Consider the following 26,304-nt stretch of genomic DNA (forward strand, 5'->3'; position numbering starts at 1 on the left):
CGTTTCAACTTCTAAAGATAATTGCGGTGAAGTTGTTTTTTCTTAGGAGATCCGTCAAATGGTACATTAAAATTGATATTTATTAAATATGACGCACCATTGCCTTCTCGGCTTCGGTCGAAAACCTTTTCAGTGCCGAAGGAAGCATTTTCAGCCCAACGAAAATCGTCTTTCCGATACAAATTTTGAAAAATGTTGCTTTGAAAAGCAAACAACGATTTGGAATACGAAAAAAGAATAAAGGAAATGAAAGAACAATATACTGTTAATGTATTTTTATTATTGGTTGCAAAAAACTCAAAATGATCAATTGGTAAATCAAAGCATAAGTCCCAAAAACGGGGATATCTGAAATATTGACTGGTCTATCGAAATATTACCTTGGTAATAGCTTTTAATCCTAGATTGCGTTGATAAAAATAAAAGTATTGGTATCAGTAGTGTGTGCAATACTTGAAAATACTATCGCGATTTTTTTTGTGAAAATTTAGTACCACGATACCGATACTTCTTCGGAGTATCGCTTCCCATCCTAGTTGAAGGTTAAATATTTGTTGCATCGGAAACTAAATATATTGCTGGTGAAAAGTCCCAGAAAACGGGATTCGAAGGCTTTTGTAAGACATAAGTTCCAAAACAAAGATTGGTTCAAACATGATGATTTAATTTTTTACAGTTTTTTTCAGGTTTTGTTACAGTTTAATTTTTACAGCATGTGTAAAGTATAATTGTATTGCAATTCATACTTTTAAAAAAGCACAAGGTGAAATTTCACATTCAGTCGAGTTGCCACTCCACACTGCACATCTTCTTCTTGGAAGCTTCCCAGAACGTTGTTACCAGGTGACTTTAAACTCGTTGTTACCAGGTGTGAGGATCGAACTCACGTCTCAATACAGAGACCAGAACTTAAGTCTGGCGCCTTAACCACTCGGCCAACCTGGTGTTCAATAACACTATTTTACTTAATTGGAGTACCAGCCAAGAATTCCAATCGTCCAATGAGACACTTAAAAAAAATGAACAGACTACGATAGAAGAGAAGATTGCTGTCATTTACCATTCTCGTGACTACAAACTAGTGGTTACCAGGTGTGATGAACGAACTCACGGCTCTATACAAAAACCAGAACTTAAGTCTGGCGCCATAACCAGTCGGCCAACATGGTACACTAAAAATCAGTAACAGTAGCAGTAATAGCTGCTACAAAGAAATTTTCTTTCTTTCCAGTTGTACACAACCGTTAAACAATACATTTAAGATCAACGTGTGAAAATCCAACTTACGTATCTATGAAGAAACGAAAACTGAAGTCTGGTGCCTTAACATCTAGGCTAATCAATTAATATATCTTCAGCAATCAAATAATTGTGTAAAGTATTATCAGCACATGGTTGCGAAAGATTTAATAACAGAAATCCAATTTACCAGGATATAGATGCAATTTAGCGTTAGTCGTCTATTGTAGCAAACTTATGTTTACCAGATATGAGGATCGAACTTACGTCCCTATACAGAGACAGCAATTAAGTCTGGCGCCTTAACAACACGGTGAACCTTGTGTTCACTAATACTATTTTACTTAATTGGAATCTTAGCTTAGAAATCCAATTGTCCACTGAGACACGCAAAAAAATGAACAGATTAAGATAGAACAGAAGATTGTTGTCATTTGCTATTTTTTTTATTGTTTCTTACCTTTTTCAAATTGATTTATTCCTAAATCTACCAGGAAATAAAATTCATTTAACGATTTTTCGACGTGGCATGGTTCTATCTGCAACCAATATAATCCTTGTGGTTAACGATGTTTCCTAGCTTATGGTCCAACCTCCAATGAATGGGCAGCGCAGTTAAAACGTTATTTTAAAAAGTTTACCAACGGAAATCATTTGTCTTATAGAGCATGGTTTTCAATGTAAGATAAGAAACACAGCGCGAATGAATTAATTAAACAGTGTTCACTATGAAAACAAGTGAATACGAAGAATTTAGCGTTATATTATGATTATTCACATTACATTTTTACCAGCGAATGTCCGACGGATTCGTTCCTCTAAAGATAAAAAACTAAGGGTAGCTATCATGTCCTGATCATCCCAAGATCTGAAACTTTCTCCATCTTACCGCTCAGTTTATTTTCTACGCAAACAACAGAAACAAAAAGAAAAAAACTAATAAAACCAAAACCTAAAAATAAAATAATAAATTCGTATTAGTATTATTATATAGGGTAAAAAAGCGAATTGGGACAGCGTTTGGGTTAACACTCTTTCTTATGGGGAATGTGTGTAAAGCCGATCTGCTAATTTCGGACAAAAACCATTGGACACTTATGTTAATCTGATCAGTCTTATTTTTCCAAACTAATTTATTCGTTCGATTCAGTTTTTAATTCTGAATCGAATAGCTTAAGACACCGAAGAAGGTGCAATAAAAAAATATAGCGAAATGTATGTTTCAATAACCAAAACAATGAGCTGTCAAAACGAGACATCAATTTTTCTGGCCTGGTAACTTGTGATCGAAACTCACCCCAAACACATAAAGTATTGATTTTTAAGATCGTATTAAACACTTCGCTCTTTAAGTAGCCAATAGACCATAGGTTCAACGGTAAAAAACAAAAAATAATGTGATATATTTTTCCAACAGCTCCCATGACGCCAAATCTGGACAGCAGACTAAGGATAAGTTGTATACGAAGTAATTGTAACATGTTCATAGCACAGCCATAAAGCTTTGGCAAACAAATTTGAAAGTCGGTGGTTCCACCCTGTATAGCGACCGATTATAATTCATTCTTTATACATTTCAGCTCATTTTTTTAAACCATACGATTTTCTTTCTTATTCAAGAGAGATAGTTAATTCATTTTAATCATCCAAAACTAACATTTTTCCAATTAATATGGACATCACAGGGTTCGCCTAAATTCCGTTTATAAATCGGAAAGTTCGCACCTTAGCCAGCTTACAATATTCATCTATCCTGTGATTGCAATTTCCATATTTTTTACAGAAGCACCAATGGCACTAATTGGGACAGCAGACTATAAAGCAAACAACGATGGTAGGCTGTGTATTTATTAGTAGACAACAGTGGCCTAGTCATACAGTATTGGAGTACTAACTCGAAGGTTTGTGGTTCAAAACCCGTTGCGGCTCATGTGCTAATATCTATTTATTATTTTTAATTAACAAACGCAATATCAACAAATATTGCTATTAATAGATTCGCTTAAATTTTCACTACAGGGCTGTTACCTGATACCTATAACTAATGCTTTAAATTCTTATGTTTTTAAATAAGCACCCATGACGCTAATTAGGGACAGTAGCCTAATTACAAAAAGAGATGTTATGCTTATCAAATGAATTTTGTTAACCATTTTATTATTGATTACCATCCTAAAGGGTAATGGTTCTATGACTGTCAAGGAACTATTTTGAAATTTAATAATCCTCATTTTTCCATTTCTAAATCACTGGTATTTCTAAATCACTACTACAATATCAACAATATTAGGAACAACAGATTCAGTTAAGTTCTCTCTACATGGCTATTGAATATTTTTATGAAAATCATGTGAAAATATGCATCTAATCGGTGATTGAAATTTTTTTATTTATTAAATAAGCTCCCGTGATGCTAATTTAGGACAGCATTCTACATACTGAAATGCACACTTTATGCTTTTAGCATTTTATTTTGCACCATAGCATAATCGTAAGATGTTGAATTGACAACCAAAAGGCTAACGGTTCTATACCGTATGGTACATCTACTACAATTTTTTCTTATTTGATGAGATATTTTGAAATCACTAAGAACACCTTAAACTAAAGCAATATCATCAATACTGGTATCAATAGATTGATTTAAGTTACCTCTACATGGCTGTTGAATATTTTAGGAAAATCACGTGAAAATATTTATCTAATGGGGGATTGTAATTCTTATGTTTTCTACACAAGCTTCCGTAACACTAATTTGGGACAGCAAACTACATACAACAAGACATGTTATGCTTTTTAACAATATTTCCTCAACCATAGCATAGTTGTAAGACGTATGATTGCCACCGTAAACGATATTGGTTCTATACTGTCAAGGCACTATTTTCAAGTTTCGTTTTCCTCATTCCCGTATTTTTCCCTTTTTTATGAGATATTTGTAAATCATTATAGATACCTTACACTACTACATTATCAATAATATTAGGATCAAAAGATTCGTTTAAGTTTTCTCTTCATGGCTATTGAATGTTTTATTTAAATCATGCGAAATTATACATCTAATCGGTAATTGCAATTTTATGTTTTTTACATAAGGTCTCATGACGCTAATTTGGGACAGCAGACTACATACTAGAGGACATATTACGCTTTTCAACTTTGTGTTGCTCGAGATGCTATAGGAGAATGGTTCCATACCGTCTGGGCACTACAATTTCTTTTTCCAAATTTTTGAACTATCCCCTTTTTATGAGATATTTTTAAATCGCTAAAGATACCTTAAACTAAAACAATATCAAAAACATTAGGACCAATAGATTCTTTGAAGTTTTCTCTATATGGCTGTTGAATATTTTGTGAAAATCATGTGACAATATTTATCTAATGGGGGATAGCAATTCTTATATTTCTTTACATTAGCTCCCATGACGCTAATTTGGGATAGCACGCCACGTACTAAATATTAAGTAATAAGTATTATATTTTCTTGCTTCAATATGTAAGCGGTGGTATAGTCGTAGGACTTTGGATTGTCAACCCGAAGATTGATGGTTCAACTCAAATTGTAGAATATGAACAGATTGCTTTGCCTAATTGTTTCATTTTGTGAGATACTTTTAAACATTCTATGACACAGAATGACAGACTTGTGTAAGCTTCCTCTACATGGATGTTGCATATCTTATAAAAATTATGCGACAATATTCATGTAATCGGTAATGGCGAATTGTATCATTCATAAAAATTACGATGGCAGTGGCTCTGTCGTAAGATGTTGGAATGGGAACCAAAGGATTGAAAAATTGATTCTTAATGCGACAAATATTTATTATTTTCCATTATTGGTTTTTTAATCACACTTTGTGTGATATTATGGAATCGCAATGAATGTTTGTAGGAAAACCTCAGAAAAATATAATATGAATTATGAAGAAACAGGCCTTATGGATCCATGAATCGCAAACACTACATTGGTTGCAATCATCCTTTGTACCTGTGCTTTTACACAGCATTCAGAGAAAACGTAGCCACTTTGTTCAGTATCTTTGACAAAGGCAAAAGAAACCCCTAATCGCGCCTCTAATCGTGCTCGAGACCTCGATCAGCGTCGTGATCCTTCTATAAAGACCTTGCCTGTTGTCTTTTTGCCCTTTTTTCCTTTTGCCTTCGTACTGTAAAACAGAAAAAATAATTATGAGGAATTAGGGAATTTAAAACATTAAACTGACCAAGTGCTATAATCGTACAATGAAAACACACCATCTTTTGTCAAAGTGACATGAGAAGTAATTGCCTCAGATGACCCTGGTGTTGGCAGCGACTGGAAATGTCCGTTCCATTGTATGGATCACATGGATCACATTCAGTCGAGTTGCCACTCCACACTGCACATCTTCTTCTTGGAAGCTTCCCAGAACGCAGAAATCGTATCGTTGAAGAATACAGAGGCAGGTCACCGGGCGCTGGTAAATTTTTGAAGAATATGCCAATATCTTATGGACGAACACCGCTATAAAGAAACTGGTTTAGCATTTACGGATCAGGTTCTTCGGGGCCCAGGCTAACATGGATCAGTTGCCGTGCATTCAGAAGGGCTGTTACTTCGGCGACGACTGTTTTTAAGATTCGACGGTGACTAGCCGATTCCCTATGCCAAATTTCATGGAACAGGATTGCAGAGTTTTGAGTTTCTTCGCACTCTTCCAAATGCGGTCTATGTGGGTGAGAAAAATGTCATTCGATTACAACCTGGATTTTTCCGTATAGTTTGGTCATTTTCTACAAGACCTGGCGAAGTTTTTGCCGGCTGTGACCAAGTTGGTAGCATTATCGCTTGGTCTTTGGTAAAACAGAGAAGCAAAGGAGAAATTCTTGCACGCTGAATCCGTCGAGAAGTATGGCGTACCTTTGGCGATACTCAGTCCCGACTGCATGTGGTAATCTCTATACCATAGTGTATACAGTAACCTTAGTGTGCAGGTAACATCGCTGAAACGATGAGTTCTATTTCGAACTATTTCAATATTTGGGGACGAACCTATCAATTGAGTTGGTATTTTATTGGACACAAGGAATGACCCGTTAGCGGTGGTACGGAACACCTTAAGGATTTTTGCCGCACCGTAATATGCAATAAAGGTGGAGTAAAAAACATTGAAGATCAAACTATTTTCAGGTTCAGGATTTCATTAGACTAATAACGTAATGAATGTGGATGGCACAAGGGGCTATTAATAAAATGACAAACCCAATCAAATAATATGTGATAACTCAAGCATGCACCTTCAACCATACTCGGTGGACATCTTGCAGCATGTATTTTTCATATCGAGCATGCAATCCGATAAGATAGATTCGTACAATGAATAGCACATATTCCTGGAACCCAGCTCACTCCGAAGAATGAACTGACTACGAAAGAAAGGAATTTTGCTGTCATTTGCTATTTTCTTGACTTTAAACTCGTTGTGACCAGGTGTGAGGATCGATTTCACGTCTCTATTCAGAGACCAGAACTTAAGTCTGGCGCCTTACCCACTCGGCCAACCTGGTGTTCAATAACACTATTTTACTTAATTGGAGTACTAGCCAAGAATTCCAATCGTCCAATGAGACACTAAAAAAAATGAACAGACTACGATAGAAGAGAAGATTGCTGTCATTTACCATTCTCGTGACTACAAACTAGTGGTTACCAGGTGTGATAAACGAACTCACGGCTCTATACAAAAACCAGAACTTAAGTCTGGCGCCATAACCAGTCGGCCAACATGGTACACTAAAAATCAGTAACAGTAGCAGTAATAGCTGCTACAAAGAAATTTTCTTTCTTTCCAGTTGTACACAACCGTTAAACAATACATTTAAGATCAACGTGTGAAAATCCAACTTACGTAGCTATGAAGAAACGAAAACTTAAGTCTGGTGCCTTAACATCTAGGCTAATCAATTAATATATCTTCAGCAATCAAATAATTGTGTAAAGTATTATCAGCACATGGTTGCGAAAGATTTAATAACAGAAATCCAATTTACCAGGATATAGATAAAATTTAGCGTTAGTCGTCTATTGTAGCAAACTTATGGTTACCAGATATGAGGATCGAACTTACGTCCCTATACAGAGACAGCAATTAAGTCTGGCGCCTTAACAACACGGTGAACCTTGTGTTCACTAATACTATTTTACTTAATTGGAATCTTAGCTTAGAAATCCAATTGTCCACTGAGACACGCAAAAAATTGAACAGATTAAGGTAGAACATATGATTGTTGTCATTTGCTATTTTTTTTATTGTTTCTTACCTTTTTCAAATTGATTTATTCCTAAATCTACCAGGAAATAAAATTCATTTAACGATTTTTCGACGTGGCATGGTTCTATCTGCAACCAATATAATCCTTGTGGTTAACGATGTTTCCTAGCTTATGGTCCAACCTCCAATGAATGGGCAGCGCAGTTAAAACGTTATTTTAAAAAGTTTACCAACGGAAATCATTTGTCTTATAGAGCATGGTTTTCAATCTAAGATAAGAAACACAGCGCGAATGAATTAATTAAAGAGTGTTCACTATGAAAACAAGTGAATACGAAGAATTTAGCGTTATATTATGATTATTCACATTACATTTTTACCAGCGAATGTCGGACGGATTCGTTCCTCTAAAGATAAAAAACTAAGGGTAGCTATCATGTCCTGATCATCCCAAGATCTGAAACTTTCTCCACCTTCGCTCAGTTTATTTTCTACGCAAACAACAGAAACAAAAGAAAAAAACTAATAAAACCAAAAACTAAAAATAAAATAATAAATTCGTATTAGTATTATTATATAGGGTAAAAAAGCGAATTGGGACAGGGTTTGGGTTAACACTCTTTCTTATGGGGAATGTGTGTAAAGCCGATCTGCTAATTTCGAACAAAAACCATTGGACACTTCGTCTCTGTATATAGACGTGAGTTCGATCCTCCAACGCGTTTACAGTCAAGAAAATAGCAAATGACAGCAAAATTCCTTTCTTTCGTAGTCAGTTCATTCTTCGGAGTTAGCTGGGTTCCAGGAATATGTACTATTCATTGTACGAATCTATCTTATCGGATTGCATGCTCGATATGAAAAATACATGCCGCAAGATGTCCACCAAGTATGGTTGAAGGTGCATGCTTGAGTTATCGCATATTATTTGATTGGGTTTGTCATTTTATTAATAGCCCCTTGTGCCATACACATCCATTACGTTATTAGTCTAATGAAATCCTGAACCTGAAAATAGTTTGATCTTCAATGTTTTTTACTCCACCTTTATTGCATATGACGGTGCGGCAAAAATCCTTTAGGTGTTCCGTACCACTGCTAACGGGTCATTCCTTGTGTCCAATAAAATACCAACTCAATTGATAGATTCGTCCCCAAATACTGAAATAGTTCGAAATAGAACTCATCGTTTCAGCGATGTTACCTGCACACCAAGGTTACTGTATACACTATGGTATAGAGATTACCACATGCAGTCGGGACTGAGTATCGCCAAAGGTACGCCATACATCTCAACGGATTCAGCGTGCAAGAATTTCTCCTTTGCTTCTCTGTTTTACCAAAGACCAAGCGATAATGCTACCAACTTGGTCACAGCCGGCAAAAACTTCGCCAGGTCTTGTAGAAAATGACCAAACTATACGGAAAAATCCAGGTTGTTTGTTACTTAATCGAATGACATTTTTCTCACCCACATAGACCGCATTTGGAAGAGTGCGAAGAAACTCAAAACTCTGCAATCCTGTTCCATGAAATTTGGCATAGGGAATCGGCTAGTCACCGTCGAGTCTTAAAAACAGTCGTCGCCGAAGTAACAGCCCTTCTGAATGCACGGCAACTGATCCATGTTAGCCTGGGCCCCGAAGAACCTGATCTGTAAATGCTAAACCAGTTTCTTGATAGCGGTGTTCGTCCATAAGATATTGGCATATTCTTCAAAAATTTACCAGCGCCCGGTGACCTGCCTCTGTATTCTTCAACGATACGATTTCTGCGTTCTGGGAAGCTTCCAAGAAGAAGATGTGCAGTGTGGAGTGGCAACTCGACTGAATGTGATATTTCACCTTGTGCTTTTTTAAAAGTATGAATTGCAATACAATTATACTTTACACATGCTGTAAAAATTAAACTGTAACAAAACCTGAAAAAAAAACTGTAAAAAATTAAATCATCATGTTTGAACCAATCTTTGTTTTGGAACTTATGTCTTACAAAAGCCTTCGAATCCCGTTTCCTGGGACTTTTCACCAGCAATATATTTAGTTTCCGATGCAACAAATATTTAACCTTCAACTAGGATGGGAAGCGATACTTCGTAGAAGTATCGGTATCGTGGTAATAAATTTTCGCAAAAAAACATCGCGATACTGTTTTCAAGTATTGCACACACTACTGATACCAATACTTTTATTTTTATCAACGCAATCTAGGATTGAAAGCTATTACCAAGGTAATATTTCGATAGACCAGTCAATATTCAGAAATACATTAACAGTATATTGTTCTTTCATTTCCTTTATTCTTTTTTCGTATTCCAAATCGTTGTTTGCTTTTCAAAGCAACATTTCTTCAAAATTTGTATCGGAAAGACGATTTTCGTTGGGCTGAAAATGCTTCCTTCGGCACTGAAAAGGTTTTCGACCGAAGCCGAGAAGGCAATGGTGCGTCATATTTAATAAATATCAATTTTAATGTACCATTTGAAAGATCTCCTAAGAAAAAACAACTTCACCGCAATTATCTTTAGAAGTTGAAACGCTGAGTGACAGAAAGAAAATTTCTTCCTTTTGATATGAAAAATAATAATATACATGGCGAGACTTTTACCCGAAGCTAGTTCTTGAGCGAAACTTTAATAATTCTTCACAAGTTTTTTATAGCAGATGACTTGCCAGTCTCAACTAACCAATTCAGCTTGATGTTCATGTGAGCAAGTGCAGAGAGAACTAGTTCACCGTCTTCAAAGACACGAGAAAAAGGAGTTTCCAGTGCTGACAATAGAAGAAATATATGATTTACAATGAAAGATACCACCGTTTTCTTTTAAAACAATGGTCTTCTTTTTCAAAATAGTTGATGTTTGAAGTAGGTATCCTGTGGACACTGTCAAGTCCGATTGAAAGACATCTAGCGCTTCTACTAGTAGCGTCATGGTCGTCACATATTCCTTGGTGCAATCTTTCTCCGTATTGGATTTTGAAGCGCTCGAAAACATACTTCAAATCTTGTTTTTTATTCTTCATAAAATAGTTAACTCTTTCAACTGCATCAAAGAAAGCATTCCAGCGCGTTGCAGTAAGAATGATGAACATTAACAATTTGGCTTCAAAGACATAGGATGACTTGGAGCTCCTGCTTTGTTTGTTACAAAGAATTTCAGTTTTTCTTCTGTGGATTCCTTTAGTTTTTTTCACTTTTGGTTTCCAATTTTCAAAAGCAGGTTCAATGTGTAGCTAGCGCATCGGTGATAAGTGTGAAGAGAGTAAATATCGTTGGCGCTTCCCTTTTCCTCTTAAGTAAGCGAAGAATTTTATGGATGTGGTCGGGCTGTGATAGATACAACGTTCTTTTCTGGCGATCTGACAGAAATTCCCCTTGATGATGACGTAAATACAGGCTTCGATCAGAAGCGCTTGGACGAAGACCAAATTTCCTTTGGAAAGTGTCGAAAGTGTGATTCCATATTCGATATGCCTGTTTAAGGCGTTATAAGCATTTGTGCAAACGACAGTCCAAATCCTCCTGTCCCGCAGAACAAACCTTTCCGGTTGTTGTCAATAGATCTCTTCGTTTGACTGCCCATAGAGGAAAGCAGCCTTTACAACCAGTTAAGACAGTTTCAGATTGTGAACAGCAACAAAATACAGGATGACTCGAAGTGTGTCGTATTAAAGAACTGACGAGAAGGTCTCTCCATAGTTTATCCCGTAACGCTGAGAGAATCCTTTGGCTACCAGCCTGTCTTTGTAGCGTGGGGATGAACCTTGTACATTGGGCTTTGAATACCCATCGTGCCTTAATAGGTGTACGACCAGGTGGTAGTCGAGAGAGGGACCAGGTTTTGTTCAGCATGAGATACTGATATGCTGTCGTTTGGTAGAGTTGCATTGGGTTCCTTCTCCAGAACTGGGATATCTACTTGGATTGAGACGTCTGACGGAATAGGCGCGTATGGTGGCTCAGGATCAATGTCAATTACCCCTGCAACCTGGGGCATTACATCTTCTCTTGTATTATTTGGGGACCTGTTTTTGGTCTTCTTTGGGTGTAGGTACTAAGAATTTTATAAAATAGTATGGGGTAGTAATTATAGTATAATAAATAGTATAATCTAGTGTGGGGTGAAGTTGCTCGTCGAATATGATTTCCCGGCTGATTTTTTCCCTTCTAGTGGCAGGGTGCCAGAAACGGTATGCCTTTTGGGTAAGGGAGTATCCTACGAAGAAGCATTTGAGGCCCTTGGAGTCTAGCTTGCTGCCGTCAGCTTTCGGAATATGAATATATGCTGTGATTCCAAACATGCGCAAGTGTGGTATGTTCGGTTTTGTGTGGTGCCACATTTGGTATGAAGAGATCTGCTGTCTCGGACTCCTGCTTCATAAAGTAGACTGTGTGCCATCCACTGAAGTTATCATTGAAAATTATGAAGAAACGCAAACCGCTTCTTGTCTGTACGCGCATAGGGCCACATACGTCTGAATGAATTTGTTGTCCGACTTCATAGGCTCTTGTCCTACCGACACGAAAAGGGGATCTCTGCCTTTTTTCCGGATATACAACCAAGACAGGGCTGCGTTGGAGTGATGTCGATGGCTGGTAGTATGAAGCCATCTACTGCATGATTGGATGACATGTTATAGATTAAAATAGAGAGTTTTTGTTATAAGATGACAAGTTAATCTGATCTGATGCTTGGTCATGTAAATTAAAATAAACAACATCGATACGACAGTAATTGAATTTCTTGTTAAACAAGGAAATCGTTTCTCATTTAAAGGAAGTAATTCTCCTTCGGTGTGCGCATTTTCAATTGATTTAGCTTAGGATGATTATTTAATTAATTTATATCCAGATATCTCGATATAATTTCATGCCCTTTATAAACTCAATCTATGAAATGGCACCAATGCCTCTTATGTTTGAAGGGGGCACCCAGGTTTGAACTGGGGACCCTACGATCTGCAGTCGTATGCTCTACCACTGAGCTATACCCCCATTACACAACAATGGTCAGAAAAACAAGTTACTGTTAGAAAATTAAAAATAAATAACAAATTTCGTTATGTGATGAGCATTCGACAGGCAGCATTCCGATGGTCAGCCTACCTCATCTTTTATGACATTGGCGTTTTCTGTTCGCTTTAACTATTCAGTCACCTTTCTCTTTCGCGTTAGAATACAGTATTAGAATAGAGAGTATTTGTTCCAAAATGGCAAGTTAATCTGATTTGATATTAAGTCTTGTAAATTAAAATAGACAACATCCACACGACGGTAATCGAATTTCTTGTTAAACAAGGAAAACGTTTCTCATTTAAAGGAATTTATTCTCCTTCAGTGTTCCCATTTTTAATTATCTTCGCTTAGGATGATTATTTAACAAATTTATATCTAAACATCTCGAAATAATTGCATGCCCTTCTAAACTAATACCTTGAATTGATACCAATGCATCTTATGTATCCAGGTTCCGCTTCAGTAGCTGTGACAAGACTGTGTATTCTTGGTCGCGGGGTATTCTTAGTTACAGGGATTGCTAGTTTACCATTTACTACATCTTCCTTTATCGTGGGCTACGATTTCAACTTAAGACTTGATGAGCATGAGCAGGAGGTGCACATGTATCACAAGCATGAGGTGAAAATATGATAACACTATGAGGTTAGCATAGTTCCTCGTAGGACGTTAGAGGTGGTTGGTGAAATATGACAGATGCAACGGACAGATATGGGGTGAGAAAATTTAGGCGAGTGAGAGCATCGGTATGTGAGACACATAGCGTGTAACCGGATGTAACGTGCGGGTGTTGATGAGGTAGGGTCGTCCGAAACGCGTGATTCCACGCGCGGTCGATGTCTCTTGGCCTCTTGACGAAGTGGCGACTGCGGGAGCGACCGGTGAAAACCAGTGAAATGGACTCTCGTCAGTCGGGTGGGTTGTATACTTCTGTGGTAGTAACCATCCAACTTGGGGCAAAGCTGGAAAAGTCTGGGACACTACGTCCTGCGGAGGTGGTTTAGCCGAATACTATAAAAACGGTGAAGAATGTGGAGGAGCTGGGCTGCGTTCTCGCTGTGCATTGATCGCTCAGCGGGTTCTCCTGAAGTTTCCCCATCTAGGGTGTGGACTACATACGAATGGGGATCTGCATATACCTTTTTAAAATTACCCGGAATCCAATCTCTGGAAACGCGAACTCGGACCGTCTGCCCGACGGACAAAACGGAACCACGGATGGTTGGGAAACTGCCATGGTTGAATGACGCTGCTGCATTGCTTTTGTGTAACTGCTGTCAGACGGTAGGCGCACTAACGACCCTGGGCTGGAGTGCTGAGGTGGTGTAAGGAAGAGCGCCACTAAAGTGGCGGCCTTGTAGGAGGACGGCGGGTGAAGAGTTATTTCACCGTCTTACGGTTCTCTCGGCCAACGCATTTGACTGCGGATATTTTGGGGTGTGTTGAATGCCCTTGGAGGCAGAATAGCGGCGGAACTCTGCACTCCTGTATTGGTGTCCATTGTGGGACCGTAGCACGGATGGAATCTCAAAATCGGCGAAAATCCGATCGAGCTCTGCGATGACTGCAGACGAGACCGTTGACTTTAGTGGGACAAAACATGGCCATTTTCTGTAGTAGTCAACGACGAGCAAGTAGGGGACTCCTTTGAATTCAAACAGGTCTGACCCCACAACCTGGAAAGGATGCAGCGAGGCCTCAACAGGTTTCAGTGGCTGGGCAGGATTTTGGTTTGCATTTTCTTTGCAGGTTGAACACGACGCCACCATGTTTCGGACTTGGTTAATGTAGCCTGGTCAGTACACAACCGATTTTGCGCGTTCGACACATTTGACTTCTCTGAAGTGGCCAAGGTGGATTTTCCGTGAGTTTTCCTGCTGCAATGATTTCCGGACCACCACCGTTTCCCCTCGAAGAAGAGGCCATCGCATTCTGACAACTCGTGCCGAACGTTCGAAAAGGGTTAGTTCGTTATTGGACAATTTCTATTGTGTTCGGGTCATCCTTTGAAAAGCATGTCTTTCACCACTTGTGGGGCGGGATCAGTGGCAGCGGCGCTGGCGTAACGGGTTCTGGTGTCCGTAGCGGGCATGGCCGACGTAATCACCAAATGTAAGCGCTCATCACTTGATTGTGATTGGTCTTCCGTGTGGATAATGGAACTGGAGGCACGGCTGAGGGCATCGGAAAGGAGAGGTCACGTCCTGGTTTGCAGATAAAAACTAAGTCGTGCCGTTCAAGTTAAAGGAGGATGCGCTGGATGCGGAGCGAGCATGATGCCATTGGTTTGTTGAGGAGGCTTGCTAGGGGCTTGTGGTCGTTTTCAACGACCACTGCCTGTCCATACACGTATTGGCGAAAACGGTCCAGTCCAAACTGAATAGCAAGGAGTTCCTTTTCGATCTGCACGTAACGTTTCTGTGTTTCCGTCAGGGTTACGGATGCATTGGCGACGGGCTGGTTGTCTTGTAATCATACTGCTCCAAGGACGGTGGGGGAGGCATCGACGGATTTAACCAGAGGAAGATCGGGATCGAAAGGCGCAGCACTGGCAATTAGGCAAACGACGCATGGCATGTTTAGTATTGCTTCCACCTTGGTTGGTTCAGCCATTAATTGACCTTCTTTGACGATGTGGCCAAGCCAGGGTATCTCCTGCAGGAAGAAATGACACTTTTTAATGTTTAGACGTAGATTAACATCGTGACAGCGACGAAGGACAGCTACCAGGCGTTCATTTATTTGCTTTTTTGCCTCTCCCCGTACCAGCAAATCATCTAAGTCGATTTCAATGCCATCTATGCCATAGAAAAATTTCTCCATGGTGCACTGGCACATCTTGGGTGCTGATCGAATGTCAAACGGTAACCCCGACAGAAACGGAATCGTCCGAAAGGGGTCACCATGTTGCATAAGTATGACGACTCATTGCATGGAAGTATCTGGTAACTCGTGCGATGATCTCCACGTCTTCCATCTCTGCGAGCTTTTTTTCGACCGGGTTTCGGAGACAGAACGCCAGGCGTCGGATTGCATGTACTTCGGGGAAAACATCTGGGCTCACCTTAATGGTATGTTCAGTCGGTAGCCGTCCCAAGCCAGTAAATACATCTGCGTAGGGGGCGAGGAAAAAGCAAAAAACATTTGGCGGAGGTGGAAAAGCGGAGGCGGCAGCAAACCGGAAAAATTGCAGGGAAATGGAAAATTTCTTCAAAAATAACAATGTGCCACAGTTGGATGAAGAATTTGACGACGACGTTGATGAGGGATACCTCCAATACAATGGAACGGACATTTCCAGTCGCTGCCAACACCAGGGTCATCTGAGGCAATTACTTCTCATGTCACTTTGACAAAAGATGGTGTGTTTTCATTGTACGATTATAGCACTTGGTCAGTTTAATGTTTTAAATTCCCTAATTCCTCATAATTATTTTTTCTGTTTTACAGTACGAAGGCAAAAGGAAAAAAGGGCAAAAAGACAACAGGCAAGGTCTTTATAGAAGGATCACGACGCTGATCGAGGTCTCGAGCACGATTAGAGGCGCGATTAGGGGTTTCTTTTGCCTTTGTCAAAGATACTGAACAAAGTGGCTACGTTTTCTCTGAATGCTGTGTAAAAGCACAGGTACAAAGGATGATTGCAACCAATGTAGTGTTTGCGATTCATGGATCCATAAGGCCTGTTTCTTCATAATTCATATTATATTTTTCTGAGGTTTTCCTACAAACATTCATTGCGATTCCATAATATCACACAAAGTGTGATTAAAAAACCAATAATGGAAAATAATAAATATTTGTCGCATTAAGAATCAATTTTTCAATCCTTTGGTTCCCATTCCAACATCTTACGACAGAGCCACTGCCATCGTAATTTTTATGAATGATACAATTCGCCATTACCGATTACATGAATATTGTCGCATAATTTTTATAAGATATGCAACATCCATGTAGAGGAAGCTTACACAAGTCTGTCATTCTGTGTCATAGAATGTTTAAAAGTATCTCACAAAATGAAACAATTAGGCAAAGCAATCTGTTCATATTCTACAATTTGAGTTGAACCATCAATCTTCGGGTTGACAATCCAAAGTCCTACGACTATACCACCGCTTACATATTGAAGCAAGAAAATATAATACTTATTACTTAATATTTAGTACGTGGCGTGCTATCCCAAATTAGCGTCATGGGAGCTAATGTAAAGAAATATAAGAATTGCTATCCCCCATTAGATAAATATTGTCACATGATTTTCACAAAATATTCAACAGCCATATAGAGAAAACTTCAAAGAATCTATTGGTCCTAATGTTTTTGATATTGTTTTAGTTTAAGGTATCTTTAGCGATTTAAAAATATCTCATAAAAAAGGGGATAGTTCAAAAATTTGGAAAAAGAAATTGTAGTGCCCAGACGGTATGGAACCATTCTCCTATAGCATCTCGAACAACACAAAGTTGAAAAGCGTAATATGTCCTCTAGTATGTAGTCTGCTGTCCCAAATTAGCGTCATGAGACCTTATGTAAAAAACATAAAATTGCAATTACCGATTAGATGTATAATTTCGCATGATTTAAATAAAACATTCAATAGCCATGAAGAGAAAACTTAAACGAATCTTTTGATCCTAATATTATTGATAATGTAGTAGTGTAAGGTATCTATAATGATTTACAAATATCTCAAAAAAGGGAAAAATACGGGAATGAGGAAAACGAAACTTGAAAATAGTGCCTTGACAGTATAGAACCAATATCGTTTACGGTGGCAATCATACGTCTTACAACTATGCTATGGTTGAGGAAATATTGTTAAAAAGCATAACATGTCTTGTTGTATGTAGTTTGCTGTCCCAAATTAGTGTTACGGAAGCTTGTGTAGAAAACATAAGAATTACAATCCCCCATTAGATAAATATTTTCACGTGATTTTCCTAAAATATTCAACAGCCATGTAGAGGTAACTTAAATCAATCTATTGATACCAGTATTGATGATATTGCTTTAGTTTAAGGTGTTCTTAGTGATTTCAAAATATCTCATCAAATAAGAAAAAATTGTAGTAGATGTACCATACGGTATAGAACCGTTAGCCTTTTGGTTGTCAATTCAACATCTTACGATTATGCTATGGTGCAAAATAAAATGCTAAAAGCATAAAGTGTGCATTTCAGTATGTAGAATGCTGTCCTAAATTAGCATCACGGGAGCTTATTTAAAAAATAAAAAAATTTCAATCACCGATTAGATGCATATTTTCACATGATTTTCATAAAAATATTCAATAGCCATGTAGAGAGAACTTAACTGAATCTGTTGTTCCTAATATTGTTGATATTGTAGTAGTGATTTAGAAATACCTCAACAAAAATGGAAAAATGAGGATTATTAAATTTCAAAATAGTTCCTTGACAGTCATAGAACCATTACCCTTTAGGATGGTAATCAATAATAAAATGGTTAACAAAATTCATTTGATAAGCATAACATCTCTTTTTGTAATTAGGCTACTGTCCCTAATTAGCGTCATGGGTGCTTATTTAAAAACATAAGAATTTAAAGCATTAGTTATAGGTATCAGGTAACAGCCCTGTAGTGAAAATTTAAGCGAATCTATTAATAGCAATATTTGTTGATATTGCGTTTGTTAATTAAAAATAATAAATAGATATTAGCACATGAGCCGCAACGGGTTTTGAACCACAAACCTTCGAGTTAGTACTCCAATACTGTATGACTAGGCCACTGTTGTCTACTAATAAATACACAGCCTACCATCGTTGTTTGCTTTATAGTCTGCTGTCCCAATTAGTGCCATTGGTGCTTCTGTAAAAAATATGGAAATTGCAATCACAGGATAGATGAATATTGTAAGCTGGCTAAGGTGCGAACTTTCCGATTTATAAACGGAATTTATACTACTAATTTTACTAACTTATTAATTGGAAAAATGTTAGTTTTGGATGATTAAAATGAATTAACTATCTCTCTTGAATAAGAAAGAAAATCGTATGGTTTAAAAAAATGAGCTGAAATGTATAAAGAATGAATTATAATCGGTCGCTATACAGGGTGGAACCACCGACTTTCAAATTTGTTTGCCAAAGCTTTATGGCTGTGCTATGAACATGTTACAATTACTTCGTATACAACTTATCCTTAGTCTGCTGTCCAGATTTAGCGTCATGGGAGCTGTTGGAAAAAAATATATCACCATTAGATGAATATTATTTGTCTACATTAGTAACAAATTTTACCGCATTGTTGAAACAGTCGACGAGCATTGTTACGGCGTTATTGGGTAGGAAGGCCAAGTTGAAAATAATTTGTTTCGGTTTAAAATTTCGGACATTACCGCGTGTTTGCGGGTTTCTCGAAAAACATTTTTTTTTGTTTTTTACCGTTGAACCTATGGTCTATTGGCTACTTAAAGAGCGAAGTGTTTAATACGATCTTAAAAATCAATACTTTATGTGTTTGGGGTGAGTTTCGATCACAAGTTACCAAGCCAGAAAAATTGATGTCTCGTTTTGACAGCTCATTGTTTTGGTTATTGAAACATACATTTCGCTATATTTTTTTATTGCACCTTCTTCGGTGTCTTAAGCTATTCGATTCAGAATTAAAAACTGAATCGAACGAATAAATTAGTTTTGAAAAATAAGACTGATCAGATTAACATAAGTGTCCAATGGTTTTTGTCCGAAATTAGCAGATCGGCTTTACACACATTCCCCATAAGAAAGAGTGTTAACCCAAACGCTGTCCCAATTCGCTTTTTTACCCTATATAATAATACTAATACGAATTTATTATTTTATTTTTAGTTTTTGGTTTTATTAGTTTTTTTCTTTTTGTTTCTGTTGTTTGCGTAGAAAATAAACTGAGCGGTAAGATGGAGAAAGTTTCAGATCTTGGGATGATCAGGACATGATAGCTACCCTTAGTTTTTTTTTTATCTTTAGAGGAACGAATCCGTCGGACATTCGCTGGTAAAAATGTAATGTGAATAATCATAATATCTGCTAATTTCGGACAAAAACCATTGGACATTTATGTTAATCTGATCAGTCTTATTTTTCAAAACTAATTTATTCGTTCGATTCAGTTTTTTTTTCTGAATTGAATGGCTTAAGATACCGAAGAAGGTGCAATAAAAAAATATAGCGAAATGTATGTTTCAATAACCAAAACAATGAGCTGTCAAAACGAGACATCAATTTTGCAGGCTTGGTAGCTTGTGATCGAAACTCACCCCAAACACATTAAGTATTGATTTTTAAGATCGTATTAAACACTTCGCTCTTTAAGTAGCCAATAGACCATAGGTTCAACGGTAAGAAACAAAAAAATAAATGTGATTGAAATTTTCGAGAAACCCGCATTGAACTTCCCGTAAACACGCCGTAATGTCCGAACTTTTTTACCGACACAAATTGTTTTCAATTTGTCCTTTGTCGGATTCCGTTAGTATCTAGATGCAGACGTCTTTTTGTGTCCTCCTTTATTTTCATCAAATTGTGAGTTTTCTGTTGTTTCTTTATATTTTTTGTTGTTATATTTGTGTTTTTGAGTGTTTATTTTGTATGGTTTAGTTGTTTTCGTTCCGTTTTCCCCCATATTTGTTTTATTTGCGCGTTTGTTTACGTGTGTGGGGACCTCCCCCTCTTCTTTTAGCAGTTTGATTACATTGTCTAAGGGACAATGGCTGCCAAATGGCATAATAGTGCTGATATTGATTTTGGGGTTCAATTCCCAAGATTGACTATGCGTACAGTTCATGGGTTTGTGCGTAGTTTGAAGGTTCAGCTAGAAGATCTCTTAGGCCTTGTTGCTGTGCTAGATACGAGAAACCAGGTCGCTAGAATTACGTTTATCTCAGAGGCATACACCTCAAGTGTTTTGTCCCGACACAGTGGTATCGTCAGGACTGAATTGGAGGGGAAAGAAGTTAATGTAGTCATTAGGGATAGCAATATTCAAGAGAAATTTTTTCGAATTGCAGGAGTTCCGCAGAACTTAGACTTGGGAGTAGTTCAGACACGTCTTAAGGGATATGGGAAAATAATTGACGCTCGGCGGGAACGCTATCGAATGGTAGAGGATGAAGTTTTATACCCTGTCCTTTCCACTTGGATGATCGTACGAATGACATTGACGAGAAAAATTCCATCATACATCACAATTGGCAGTTATCGTGCCATGGTAAAGCATGATGGACAAAAGCCTACCTGCAGACTTTGTGACGAAGAGACCCATTTTAACGACAACTGTCCAACATTGAACGAAACAATGAACCCGCTATAGCCCAAAAACCTGTTCCCAAAATGACAAAAAGCCCGTTAGAGAAAATCCCGTCATATTTCCCGTAGTTGAACATTCCATGGTTTTCAACGTTCCTTTTGAGAGTGAATTGCAAGATTCACTGTCGAAAGGGACTCCAAATATGGAAACTGAAACCATGGAATGTGAAACTCCGACCCCTCCTATTAAAATACCTAATATAGAAAACCCACCTGAAAATATCCCGGAAACCCAAATGTCACCCCTTGACACCGAAACCCATGAACCAATGACTATTATCATGGAATCGATGGAACCCAACATGGGGGAAATCGAGACCACGGAAAGTGACAAATCAAAAGACCCCCTGAGAATTCCTACTGTTCCACGAAACAAACGTTTCAAACCCACCTTGACGACCCAGAATTCTAAACCTGCTTCAACCCCTCCTGAAACCAAAAAACATCACAAATGACTGCAGAACTAAAAATCGCTTCCATCAACATAGGAGGTATCAGGTCAGTCGAGCGACGTCAAATCCTTTTAAATTTTTGCAGGGACGGTAATCTAGATATTGTGGGACTTCAAGAGGTAGCCTTTCATTCTTGTCCAATAATTGAAAGCTGTTACCACTTGCTAGCAAACATCGGACCCAACAAAAACGGAACAGCCATCCTCATTAGGCATGGTCTGGAATATTCCTGCCTACTCAGTTACCACTCGACTGCCCTCCTTGTTGATGGGCGATTTTAACTGCGTTGACGACATCCAGAATAGGGCAAATATTCAATCCCTCCCTGTCCCAAGTAGTGTCGTTAGCTATGCTTTAACGGAGATGGTTACCGGTCTCGATCTGGTAGACGTCTGGAAGAAGCTAAATCATGGTGAACCGGGTCACATTTTTCATTACTTTTCCGGTTCTTCTAGACTTGATAGGATTTATGCTACTCGATCCTTTGCAGATAACTTTTCAAACATTTGTTTGCAATCTTTATCGATTAGCGACCATCAGTCAGTACAATGCACACTTACTTGCAATCTCGATCTCCCAAATGGTAGCAGACCGTCTGTCGGGTTGTGGAAACTAAATACCTCAATATTTTCAGAAGAAGGTTATCAGAGATATGACGCTAATCATCCTTTTAGGAAAAGTAATGTAGCAAATTGGTGGGAGAGTGTCCTGAAACCAGGTGGCAGGCGTATTTCGGTAGATTATTCTAGGAAAAGAGCTAGACTGATTAGAGAAAAAAAGATTTTGCATTCAGGAGTTGGCCGAAGCAGACACCTTTGATTGGGTTGCCTTTCACCAGTTGAGGAAATACTCAAAGTCTTGGGAGGAGAGCACACATAAAGGGTATGGGATTCGTTCCCGCTGCTTCGAAGGGCCACAAGTAGAGGAAGCAAATATTTTTCATGTTAATAGAACCAGAATAAACTACAGTAAATGTCGCATTGATAAAATCGTTGCCCTTAATGGCACTTATCGACCAAGGAGGATATTTCAGCAGAGATTGTTTCCCACTTTACAAAGTTTTTTAAAACTCAACCTTCTCCTGACACACGGGCAGAGACTAATTTCCTTGAGGGAGAAAGAGATTGCTTTAAGCCAACCCAAACCTAACAGCACCAATTTCCCTTCTTGGCATTCCTTACGAGTCTAACGTAGAATTTTGGGACGTGATCGCACCCCATTTCTGGGATATGTTTAATGATATCCTTGAAAGGGAAAATCTGACGTCATCGCAGGGACAAGCGGCGATCAGGCTAATTCCCAAGTCTTCAGGGCTTTGCGGGATTTCTAATATTCGGCCAATTTCTCTCTTGAATTGGGACTACAAAGTCATGGCATCTGTTTTAGCGAGACGTTTGAGGCAGACACTGTCATCTACCATAGGGCCTCGTCAAAAAGGTGGGGTACCTGGTAGATTGATTTTTGATAATTTAAGTCTTTATAGAGATGTCATCCAATACGTTGAGGACCGGGGATGCCATGACTCTTCCAATTTTTCGATTCGGGGTATGGGCGCTGCCATTGTTGGAATTGACTTTGAAAAGGCCTACGACCTGGTTAACAGGGAAGTCCTCTGGAGGATTCTGGATGTCATGGGCTATCCTACCACTTTCGTCCGTTGGTTACAGATTATGTATTCTGTAACGGGAATGTCAATCCTCAACGGACCGGAGGTGGCTGGAGTGATTAATGATACCCAGTCGATTCGCCAGGGATGCCCCCTATCCGTCCATCTCTTCGTCCTATACATTGAGCCATTACTTGTGTGCTTATCTAAAGTTCTCCAGGGCGTATCATTATTTAATGAAAAACTCACCGCAAGAGCCTTTGTTGATGACGTCACCATTTTCATTCCTTGTGACGAAGATCTTAGCAGAGCAGGACAAGTCCTTGACTTGTTCTGCCAGGGGACAAAGGCAAGGATGAATAAAGAGAAAACGAAAGCTCTGGGACTTGGGACATGGAGCTCTAGATTGATTTGGCCTCTTGAGTGGCTTGTGTCAGTATCAACATTGTCCCTGTTAGGAATTAAATTCTCCCACTCTATAGCCGAGACAGCTGATAGGGTGTGGAATGATGCATTCGGCCCTCTAAATGGTATTCTGCGAGAGAATGCCTGTCGACGGTTTAACCTCTACCAGAGGGTGATTTTCATCAAGTCAAAGGCTCTATCCAGAACTGTGTTCATTGCTCATGTACTACCATGAAACCAAAGTATGGCTGACCAGATTTCAAAGGCTGTCCGGAAGTTCCTATGGATGGGTAAAGTAGAAAAGTAGAAGGCCGAAGAAAGCTGTAACTTATCGATCTGTCATCCAAGGGGGACTGGGAATGGTTCACACACAACTCTTTTACCGTTCCCTTTTCTTGTGCCCCCTGTATAGAATCCTTGTAGGCCCCAGTAGTCCAGAAAGCTCTCTACTTCGTTATTGGATGTCCTTCCCTCTCCGGACCTTGTTACCACTCTACAAAGGCAACACCCTACCCGTAGCAGTCATGAAGAGGCCCTTTTACCTTCAGGAACCCCTGCATCAAATCAAGCAACTCTTCGCCTCATCCGTCGTAGTGCAAGGGAATGCAATGGTCCGCCGAAAAAACATATAACCATTGGATCCTGGAGGTTACCACAATGGGAAAGCTGGAGATCCTTTGGCCTAATTTGGATTGGCCACGAATCTGGTAGGAGACTGCAGCTCTTCCCAGTAACATCAGAGAGATCAATGTTCCTGTTCAACCAGCGACTTCTCCCTACCAGGACCAGATGCCATCGGTTGGATCCCACTAAGGACACGTTATGCCCCATCTGCATCCAAAACCCCGAAACCGATGATCTGGTTGGAAGGAACTATGCGTCGAATGGGCTGCATTTCGACAAAAGAAGATTTGATTCCTGGCCATTTTGGGCCGATACGTAATCTCCGACAAACATTTACTCTTCTGGCTGCATACCTCTTCATCACCTGGAAGGCAAGAACCCACCTAAGGATCCCACGTCAAGAAGAAGTAGAGAGCGTATGGAAAACACTTTGTCCTCCTTAGATAATTACCGTCTCTTGTTTTCTATTAAGTGTCACATTTTAGCTCATATTTTTTTTTTCATTCCTCACTAATTTTCTACCTAAATATGTAAGTTTTTATTGTTTTACATTTGCTTATTGTTATCTCTATCTCAATCTCAAATAGTTTTGTTTACTTTTGTTTATTTTTATTATCCAACCATAAAATGCTTTACATTTGTTTGTTTTTGTTTTGTAATAAGTGCAACATTGCCAAATTTCTTATAGTCTGCCCGAATAACGTCTGCATCTTAGGGAAAAAACTGATTTTTTGTTTGTATTTAATGTAATGACATCATGAATATCACTCGATAATAAAAGATAATTTTATTTTTTTTTAAATTTGAAAATCGGTGGTTCCACCGTGTATAGCGACCAAATTATAATTCATGCTTCATACCTTTCAGCTCTTTTTTTTAACCATACGGTTTTCTTTCTTATTCAAGAGAGATTGTTAATTCATTTTAATCATCCAAAACTAACATTTTTGCAATTAATATAAATTCCGTTTATGAATCGGAAAGTTCGCACCTTAGCCAGCTTACTATATTCATCTATCCTGTGATTGCAATTTCCATATTTTTTACAGAAGCATCAATGGCACTAATTGAGAGAGCAGACTATAAAGCAAACAACGATCAGAGAACACGTAGCCACTTTGTTCAGTATCTTCGACAAAGGCAAAAGAATCCTCTAATCGTACCTCTAATCGTGCTCGAGACCTCGATGAGCGTCGTGATCCTTCTATACAGACCTTGCCTGTTGTCTTTTTGCCCTTTTTTCCTTTTGCCTTCGGACTGTAAAACAGAAGAAATAATTATGAGGAATTAGGGAATTTAAAGCATTAAACTGACCAAGTGCTATAATCATACAATAAAAACACACCATCTTTTGTCAAAATGACATGAGAAGTAATTGTCTCAGATGTCCCTGGTGTTGGCAGCGACTGGAAATGTCCGTTCCATTGTATTGGAGGTATCCTTCATCAACGTCGTCGTCAAATTCTTTATCCAACTGTGGCACAATGTTATTTTTGAAGAAAGTTTCCATTTCCCTGCAATTTTCCCGTTTTGCTGCTGCCTCCGCTTTTCCACCTCCGCCAAATGTTTTTTGCTTTTTCCTCGCCCCCTACGCAGATGTATTTACTGGCTTGGGACGGCTACCGACTGAACATACCATTAAGGTGAGCCCAGATGTTGACCCCGAAGTATATGCAGTCCGACGCTTGGCGTTCCGTCTCCGAAACCCGGTCGAGAAAATAGTTAGACGCAACCGCTGGATTTTATCAGATAGCTCCATCCGATGAGTCGTCATACTTATGCAACATGGCGACCCCTTTCGGACGATTCCGTTTCCGTCGGCTGCCGTTTGACATTCGATCAGCACCCGAGGTGTGCCAGTGCACCATGGAGAAATTTTTCGGTGACATAGGTGGCATTGAAATCGACTTAGATGATTTGCTGGTACGGGGAGACGCAAAAAAGCAGCTAAATGAACGTCTGGTAGCTGTCCCTCGTCGCTGTCGAATGCTCTACCACTCAGCTAAACCCCCATAATGAAACAATGAACAGTCATAAAAAATATATTCCTGTTAGAAAATCGAATATTTCGTTATTTGATGAATATCCGACAGGTAGCATTGCGATGGTCAGCTTACCTCATCTTTTATGGCATTGGCCTTTCCTGTTCGCTTTAACTATTCAGTCACCTTTCTCTTTCGCGTTAGTATATAGTATTAGAATAGAGAGTATTTTCTCCAGAATAGCAAGTTAATCTGATATGATGCTTGTTGTAGACGCTTCAGTAGCTGTTACAAGACTTTGTATTCTTGGTCGCGGGATATTATTAGTTACAGGGATTGCTAGTTTACCATTTACTACATCTTCCTTTATCGTGGACTACGATTTCAACTTTAAACTTGATGGGCATGAGC

General features: G+C 38.8%; 2 non-coding genes across 2 annotated transcripts; both read right to left on the bottom strand.

The window, feature by feature from the left end:
* Positions 1 to 862: 862 nt before the first annotated feature.
* On the bottom strand, positions 863 to 945 carry Trnal-uaa (transfer RNA leucine (anticodon UAA)). The gene has a single exon. It is a non-coding gene; the product is annotated as a tRNA-Leu (tRNA).
* Positions 946 to 12,419: 11,474 nt separating this feature from the next.
* Positions 12,420 to 12,491, bottom strand: Trnac-gca (transfer RNA cysteine (anticodon GCA)). Its single transcript has one exon. It is a non-coding gene; the product is annotated as a tRNA-Cys (tRNA).
* Between the last annotated feature and the right edge of the window lie 13,813 nt (positions 12,492 to 26,304).

Source organism: Daphnia carinata, unplaced genomic scaffold (genome assembly GCF_022539665.2).
Source record: "Daphnia carinata strain CSIRO-1 unplaced genomic scaffold, CSIRO_AGI_Dcar_HiC_V3 NW_026453127.1, whole genome shotgun sequence".
NCBI classification, from domain to species: domain Eukaryota; kingdom Metazoa; phylum Arthropoda; class Branchiopoda; order Diplostraca; family Daphniidae; genus Daphnia; species Daphnia carinata.